The sequence below is a fragment of the Herpailurus yagouaroundi genome, unplaced genomic scaffold (genome assembly GCF_014898765.1).
Source record: "Herpailurus yagouaroundi ecotype Mexico unplaced genomic scaffold, PumYag 428, whole genome shotgun sequence".
In the NCBI taxonomy this organism is placed as follows: domain Eukaryota; kingdom Metazoa; phylum Chordata; class Mammalia; order Carnivora; family Felidae; genus Herpailurus; species Herpailurus yagouaroundi.
Window position 1 is genome coordinate 2,267,242 of NW_024412645.1, and position 8,899 is coordinate 2,276,140.

An 8,899-nucleotide genomic window follows, 5' to 3' on the forward strand; every position below is an offset into this window, starting at 1 on the left:
AGCTGCCAAGGGTTTGTCTGTCTTATGCCTCTCCCCACCCCCAACCCAGGGCACTGAGGGACAGAGAGGTGGCTGGGTGCCTGTAGGGACTGGTGTGAGTTCATGTGGCTGGTTAGACTTAAGGTGTGTGCAAGGCTCACCCAGGCCCCAAGGCATGTGTGCGCAGCAGGGTGAGGCATCAGGTGTTTGTGGGAGCAGTATGTGTGTGCTTATATCTGTTATCTAGGAGGTGTGTTGATGTGTTTTTGAGTCCACATGCAGATGGATACATGTTGGGAGTGTGTATGGAAATCTGTGTGTGCCAAGGTTGTGAGCTGGTGGGGGAGGGGAGGGCAGGAGCTTCTGAGCAGGAGCCCATGGGCGGGTTGGGGGTGGTGTACAGGCCCATGGGCTAGGAGTGGCATGGGCATGTGTGCACAGATGTGTGTGTGTGTGTGTGTGTGTGTGTGTGTGTGTGTATAGGGGTTGACCTTCTGGACTCTCCAATGGCCCCAGCTGCAGGACCAGCCCCTGGAGGCCCCATTGGAACCACCTTCAATCAGCCAACAGCCCCAGTGGGAAAGCTGATTGCCATAGCCCTGCCCTGCCCTGCCCTTCCCAAGCTGATTACATTTTTCTGTTTGTTTCTGCTTTTGTAGTTGATTAATCACAGCCCTATCTTGGGGCCTGAGGAAAGGGGGCTCAGGGAGAGATGCCAGCCCTGGCCGAGCTGGGCTGGGCCAGGCCTGGGCCCCAGCACTTCTCAGGCACGGCTCTGGAGGGGGATCCCAATAGCGTCCACAACCTACAGAGGAACCAGGAAAGACCCCAGCTATTTGTCTCCCCAGCCTCTATGGATCAGCTGGGTGCCCATTAGAACTGTAGGCCGGGGGTGTGAGAGGCCCCAGAAAAGCACCACTCCAAAACCCTCCTCATCCACCTGTCTCCTGGTTGGACGGTCCACCATCGAGCTGAGTGTTTTGAGCTCCCTTGGGTCTTCCAATGCAGCAGAGGAGTGGGGAAGAAAACACCCAGAACTCAGAGCCAGGCAGACCTGCGGCTCCTGCATCTACCACCTCCTCACTGTCATAGGACCTTAGTCCCCTCTTGTAACCTCTTAGGGCCTTGGCTTTCCCTTTGGGAAGTGAGAGTGGCGATGCCACCTCCCAGGCAGTGGCGAGGATGAAGTGAAGTAACATATGAGTCTGCCAGTGCATCCCTGTACCTCTTGGGAGTTTCCTATTAGCATGAAAATTCCCCCAAGGAATATGAATTAATAATAATTATAGCTGCTATGTATTGATTGAGAGCATGAGCTATAGCAGCTCTCTCTTTCCGTGTTTACTGAGTGGCCAGGCTGCACCAGCCCAGGCCAACCAGTTCTAAATCAGGACCCCTGTGCCAAGGGAGACTGGGCCGGTGCTTGCTAAGGGGCTGATGGGAAGCCCAGCTCCCACTGGCGTCTGGAGAGGCTGCTACAGAGCATGTTTGCGCTCGCTTGACAGAGGGGTAGCTCCTGCTGCATCCCCTGTAGCTCCCAGCCTTGTTGCCCAGGCAGAGAATTTTCAAAGGACAAGGCAGAAACAATCTGCGAGTAAATTAAGCAAAAATCAAGTGAATGGGCCTACCTAATACAGCCAGGCCCTGTAGGTCCGTGCTGAGGGAGGGCATGGGTGTCCACGGAGACACAGGCCTCCCTCCAGTCTGTGGCCAAGGGATCAGGTTATACATCCTGTGACTGGGCTGTTCCCTGGAGCAGGCTCCCACCAGGTCAAAGGGACAGGACCCAATGGGGGTTGACAGCCTCAAGGTCACAGTACACCCCACTGCTTAGGCCATCCCTGGCACCCCTGTCCCTGGTGATTCAGGCCAGTCCCTGTCTATCTCCTGATGCAAAGCCATAGCCCACAGGGATGACTGTGGGCTTAGGGGACTTCCACGTGCCACCAGCTACACCTGCTCTCCCTTCTCTATCTGCCCATGGGTACCTGGGCTGTGCATATAACCTGCATGGCATCCCCCAAACCTCTGAAAGTAGTTTGGCCTTGCCCTCATTCATGGTTGAGGGCACCCCTGCTTAGGGAACTAAAGGGACCAGGTTGGGTCATGTATCATTGTGAGGCAGCACTGGGGTTGGGGTAAGGGTAAGGGCTTCAGGAGCCAAGCTCTGGGTCATTCTGGTCTCAGCCTTCTAGGCTCAGAGGAATGTTGCTTCCTCTGGGAACCATCGTAGACCTCTGCAGCCCTCTACCTTGGACCACTGGGCATCTCAGCCACTGGGCAGCCCCTGGGTGCTAGCTAGGTCCTGTAAGCAAGTGAGGCCAGAAGTTGGAACACGAGAGGGTGCTGCTTATACCTGGAGCTCACAGAGCAAGCACCAGAGAACTGAGCAGCATGGTTGAGGTGGCAGCTCACTGTCTGGCGAAGGGCAGTGGAGGGGGTGGGGGTGGTGCCTTTTTTGCAGAGGAAGGGCATGAAAGCAACTTGGAAAGTCTCAGACGTGGGGTGGGTAAGGCAGTGCCATGAGCTCTGCATGGATAACCCAGAGCCGGGCATGTGCCTTTGGGTGGCTACACTCTCTGAGCCTCGGCTTACTCACCTGTTAAGTAGGAGCAGGTCTAGCCCCCAGAATGAACACTTAGATCCTGCATGTGAAGTGTTTGGTGCACAGAACATGGTATCTCTTACTATGAGTGAAGGGAACTCCAAGAGGAAAAGCCAGGGTAAGCAAAACTCAGAAGTGTGAGAGGACCATCTTCAGCTCTGGAGGGCAAGCTCTGAGTCTGTATCTCTTGGATCTAGTGCCTGGCACAGGGCTGGCCTGGGCTTGGGAAATTGGCAGGGGCTGGGTGAATGTCTGCTGGATGAATGAATGACAGGATGAATGAATGAATGAATGATCGCCCACCAACCCACCCGCCCTTCAGCATTGCAGCCCCGTCCTCTCCTCTGCACATCACAGGGGAGCAGATGGCGTGATTGCAGGGTGTGAATTATGTCTGTCGCTCCCCCATCTGGGGAAGGTAATGCCGCCATCACAGTACACTCCCTGGGGTGCCTTTGGGAGACTCAACTCGTGGGCCCCTCCGGAGAGGGGTCTCCACATCCACAGACTTTGCCCACTAGTCCTTAGCTCAGGGTGCTGGAGACACTGGGAGAGGTTAACCACCTGTGACTCTGGGAGAATCCACCAGGTGGCAGGGAGAAAGGGGAGAGAAGTGGAGACCACCCTGTCCAGAGGCTGGGTGCCTCCCTCCTGGAGACTGGAACCCTCTCATCTCAAAACCAGCAGGCTTGCCACCCTCCCTGGCTGGAAACCACTCCTTGGAGGCCAGCATTCTCTTGCCACCCACATTCAGCACCAGGGAGAGCTCCTGGCAGAGCCCAGGGTCCAGCCACGTAGGGTGCAGTTGTGGGGGGATGGAGAGCCCGGCAAGACAGTAAATGAACCCATAGTCCAGAAGAGGATATCAAAGTGGAGGGAGAGCAAGTGTCAAACTCAAGGTCAACTCAGGACCGCTAACCACAGCCCTGTACAAATTGGGGGGCGTGCGGGGGGAGGCAAGGAGGTGCTGAGGGGAAGGGAGTATCCAGGGAGGGCAGAGGCTCTGGCCTCTGCTCCTTGGCTAGGGAACAATATTGTTCCAAGAATCCGCTGGGGACAGTGTCTGGAGGTGAATAAAATATTCATCGTCTAGGCAAACTCACACAGTCACTTGATGAATAATGGAATTTATAGACTTGCAGAGGCTGACCCAGCTGGGCCGGCATCTAGAGGCTCCTGTCTGCTCTAATCCCGCCCTGCCATGGAACCCCCTCTAAACCTTCAGATGCCTAGCTCCTGCAAGTGACAGGGCAGACAGGACAGAGCAGGAGACAGAGTCCAGCAGGGGGACACAGGGCAAAGGGGACAGGTCCTTGAATTTATTGCTCCTTGAGAAGTGATTTGGTGATGGAAAAAGAGCACTGGACTCAGAATCCAGTGTGGCTGGGATGAATCCTACTACTGTTGCTGGTTCTATGTCCTGAGTATGTCATTTATGCCTCAGTTTTCTCCCCTGTGAAATGGGGTTGATGCAGCCATCACACGACCCAAGTTGCTGAGATGTGATGAGATGAAGAAAGTGACAGTGCTTGGTGCCTCTGTCCCTGGAACACACAGGTGGCCCTGTGCTGAAACATGTTGCTGAAAGGCTGGACCTTTAGAGCCTCTTTCTCTGGACCCCAGACTCCCCTGAGCCCAGGAGGGGTCTAGAAGGCAGAGAGAGGCATGGCCACAGAAGTAGAGAAGCTTCTAGTCCTCAGGGCAGGGTTTGATGTCAATAAGTGCAAAAACCCAGCCAAGGAGAGACAGACACGGGCACTCACCCAGGCCCTCCTACCCCAAAGAGTCTGCTCCCACTGGGCTGGGCATGAGCCTGGGCAAGGGTATTTTTTAAATGCTCCCAAGAGCTTCCAAGGTGTAGCCAGGATTAGAATCCCTACTCCAGGGGCAGAAGGCTGGTGGGGGAAAGTCTGGGCAGGGGTAAGAGGAACATGGGGATATCCCACCCAGGAAATGACAGACATCTCTGTCCCTTGTCCCCTTTGGGCCTTGGTCTCCCCTTCTGAGAAGTGGGAGCCTATGCCCAGCATATGACCAGGCTGCTGTCTGGGAGTGGGATCATGGGTACCTCTGGCCCAGCCCCTGCTCCAGCCCTACTTCCTGAGTGACAGCTGTGGCAGCTGGCAGGAGACAAGGCGCGAGCCAGCTCCTAATTGCTCTGGGCTCCCAGATCCCTGCCTCAGTCTGTTGCCTCTGATGAGACATTCGACTGACCTGCCCAGGGCGGCTGCTTCCCCCAGAAGAGGCCCCGTCTCTGGCTCGTCCAGGCATTATGCAGGTGGGGGGGAAGCTGCCTCTCCTTGCAAGGTCTTACCACCTCTGGAGCCGGGTGAGGCTGGGACCCTGCAATCCCCCTTGGGCCTGCCTCCTCTTCTCTGAATCTCTGTGTGTAACATAAAGAGCTGTGTGTAATTTTCCATTTGAACAAGCAGCTGCACAGGTGCTGAGATACGCAGACCCCGTGGCTGGGCTCTGTGGCCTCACCTGGCACACCCTGTCCCCTCCAGGGGGGGCTCGGGCATGTTCGCTAGGGTCAGACCCAAGAGAATAACTGTGTGACCTCAGGCTAGTCGTTGGAACTTGGACACTTGGTGCAGCTGTTTCTGAAGGTGAATATGGACAGAGGAAGCCCAGGGTCAGGGTTCACCATCACTGTTCCCTCAGCATTTCAGAGGGGTCCTCAAGATGCTGCAGACTGGCAGCCTTTAGCACAGCCCCTTGGGCTGAATTTTCAGATTCACAGCTGCCTTTCTGTCTCTGGTTGCCTGGACCCCTGCCACTGTCCCCTCCCCTGACTCCTGACCCTCTCATTCTGCGGAGGCACCTCCAGGGCAAGAAGTGGAGAACAGAGAACAGAACCTTCTGGCTCCCCGAGGGGTTTCTCAGACCCTGACACCTCCAGTTCTTTCTCAGGAGGACCAAGTTATTTACCTGGTTTCGGTGATCTAGCCCAACACTTATCCTTTCCCACACGTGAGCTGCTGCCTCCACCTGCTGTGACATGGCCTGAGAGCAGCTCCTATTTGCACACCTCTGGGGATGGGAATCTCACCCCCACCCCTGAGGCAGAGTCAACACTTGCCTATATTCCCTGGGCTCTGACTTTGTCCTCCAAGATCTCTCCTGTTCTGAGACAAGGCACTGAAGGCCCCCCAGAGGGGCCCCTTCATGTCACTTGGGAGATATACTGACCTGTGAGCAGCTCATCAGAGTGGCACCCCTGCCCCTACAGTAGGGACATGGGTAAGAATGGCACTGCAAGCCTGTGGGCAGAGGAGCAGGCTCTGTGGTGGTAGAGAGGGGGCAAGCGAAGTGGGAGCCAGGTTCTCAGATGAACACCTCTGGCTCCGTGTCCCAGAGCTGCACAGATTAGCCCGTCACTGAGAGTCCAGGACATGAAATGGGTGAGTTTTGACGAGGGGACTTTGGGAGAGGCCCAGACTGGAGGCGCTGCGGAGGGAGTGGCCCCTCCTGCCCTGGCCACCACCAATCGGGGAGCCAGGCTATGATCCTTTGGAGTCCCTGATGTTGAGAGACAGGGCTGGGGCAGGGTACCAGGATGCCCCGGGGGCGGTGGACGAAAGAATCCCTGCTGAATCTCTGTCCTCCAAGGCTGAACTAAGTCTGCAGCCCCGCCCCCAGCTGGTCCCCCACCCTAAGGCCCGCTAATGGGCCTCTGAGGCCCACAGTGCCCTGGTCGTGTCGAGCCTAAGTGATGATAAAATCGACAGCAGTTTAATTGGTAATTTTAATCCTGGACAGAGCAGTAATGGCGTTACTAATTGGATCGTTAGAGATTTGTGCTTTATGGCTGTGTAATTAGAGGAGCTGTGGGGGGCCGGGGTGAACTGGGGGGCCATGTGGGGCCAGGGGCAGGGAGCAGCAGGCAGGGCCCCTTCCCAGGCTGGGGCTGGGTCACCACCGGGACCTCCTGCTCATCTACTGCTCCTTCCAAGCAGGTCCCCCGGGGCAGTGGAGTGAGGGAGGTCACAGTTAGGGGTCTGTTTGTGCCCCTCCCAGAACTATCATGTTGGGAGGAGCAGGCCTTGGGGTCCATTACACAAAAAGACCCCAAATCTCATAGCCCAGCTCCCTACAGAACAGGGCACAGGGGTTCCCACAATCCCAGCCCTTCCCTGCACCCTCATATACGTGTGTCCCCTGTGCTCATGTGGGCTCACACCGTTCTGTGCAGCCTTGCCCATGGGCTTACTGTGGAGCCACAACGCCGTGGCCTTGCAGTATGGCCCCCAGGACTCTGGGTGACCACAAAGTGTCCCCATTTTAGAATAAGAAAGGGTCTTAGGTTCTCCCACCCTGCTCACTTCTCATATGGGGAAACTGAGGCCCAGAGAGGGGAGCGGACATCCTGTGTGTGTTCCATGCTAGTCTCATATGTTTATGTGAGGCTTACATCCCTGAACACCGATATTTGGTGGGTTTTCGTCACGCGTGAGACTGCCACTCTGCACCTGTGTGAGGGAGGCACGTGGGCCGGAACGCGGGCCCAGCCCCCACCCCTGGCACATGGGGCATGTGTTGTCAAGCGTGGAGGGGAGGCAGGGCGGAGCGTCCTTTGGATTGGATTCACTATGCCTGGCACTCAACAAATCTTTGCTGTATTAATTAATAAAGCAAAAAAAGAAAAAAGAGGAGGTCTGGAGGGAGGACAGAGAGATCATGGGCCAAGGGCTTCTGTCACATGCCCCTCTCATTGGTCCCCTAGCCTACCACTGGTTGTTCTCCTAAACACAGGCCACGGTCCCCTCACAGCCCTGCAATGGCATCCACCTTATTCCAAGGGAGGGCCAAAGTCACGAGGGGCCCCAATACTTCCCTCCTCACCTCTCCGCCCCCACCTGCCCCCTGCTCACCTGGCGGTTCCTGGCGGAGTGTCAGGCACACTCCTACCGCAGACCTCTTGGCACTGGCTGTGTTTGTCACGCGCTCCCGCTAGACATCTTCATCGCTCACTCCTTAAGCTCTTTACTCAAAAATCACCCTCCCAGTGGGTCTTCCCTGACCACCCTAGCTTTAAAAATTATGTTTAAAAACACACATCAAAAGACAAATGGTGCCTATTCTCCCACTGCCCTGCTTGTCCTGGCTTGAACATACCACAATGTAACACACATGGATTCTTCCTTCTTCCTCTCTCTCTTTTTTTCTTTCTTTCAAGTTTATTTATTTTGAGAGAGAGAGAGAGAGAGAGAACATGCAAGTGGGGGAGGGGCAGAGAGAGAGAGGAAAAAAGAGAGAGAGAATCCTAAGCCGGCTCCACATTGTCAGTGCAGAGCCTGATGCGGGGCTTGAACTCACAGACTATGAGATCGTGAACTGAGCCGAAATCAAGGGTCAGATGCTCAAGTGACTAAGCTACCCAGGCGTCCCTGGATTCTCCTTTCTTGCCGGTACTGGGTTTTGTTCACTGCTGCATCCCTAGTGTTGTGACATATAGTAGGTGCTCATATATAGCTGTTGAATGAATGAATGAATGAATGGGAGTGTCCCTACAGAGGCAGCCCTGGGAGGTGAGGGCGGGTTGTGGGAAGTGTGCAGGTTAAGGGGGCAGGAGGCAGATGTCGGGCAGGGACTGTGCTGAGGCACCCCTACCTGTGAGCCCTTCCTTCTGGCTGACCTGGCTCCCACCTCCTGCAGCAGCTCAGTTAGGAGACAGTGCCTGGCGACCTATATCAGCAAATTAGACAGACGGGGGCCGGGGGGAATGAAAGTGTCTTCCTGCCAAATGTCCACCTCAGTGCCCTCCACCTGATGGCCATCAACCCAACCTCCTCTCCCCTTCTGCCAGGTCATCCGTGGCCTCTGACTGCCTCCTTCCTGGTCTCCCCACAAGAAGTGGCTGGCTAGCTCTGGGCTACTCTCAGGGACTCTAAGGAGACCCCTCCTCTGCTGGCCCTATCTCCCTGTTCCCAAGCAGGAGACAGTGCCTGAAATGCCACTACCAGCACTGAGGTGGCTTGCACCTGGGCCCAGCACTGGGGTCCAGAGTTCTCGATAATGCCCTGCCCACCCGCCTGGCCCCACTGCCTTAAGCTTCATCAGGTGATGTATGGCCCACTGGGCCTGCCAGGAAGTGACAGCAGATGGATGGGCAGTGCTGAAGGGTGGGCTCAGAGCCAGGAGCAGAGAGCAGAGAGGGGGGAGGTGCCTGGCTCCAGAGAAAGCCATTCCCGGAATGCCACCCTCCCTGACCGAGGGCAGGACGGGGAGTACCAGAGTAGTCTCAGACATGGCTCCCACACAATGGCCCTGAGTGCGAGGAAGTGGAGGGAGCTGGGGGGCTCTTGGCTCCTC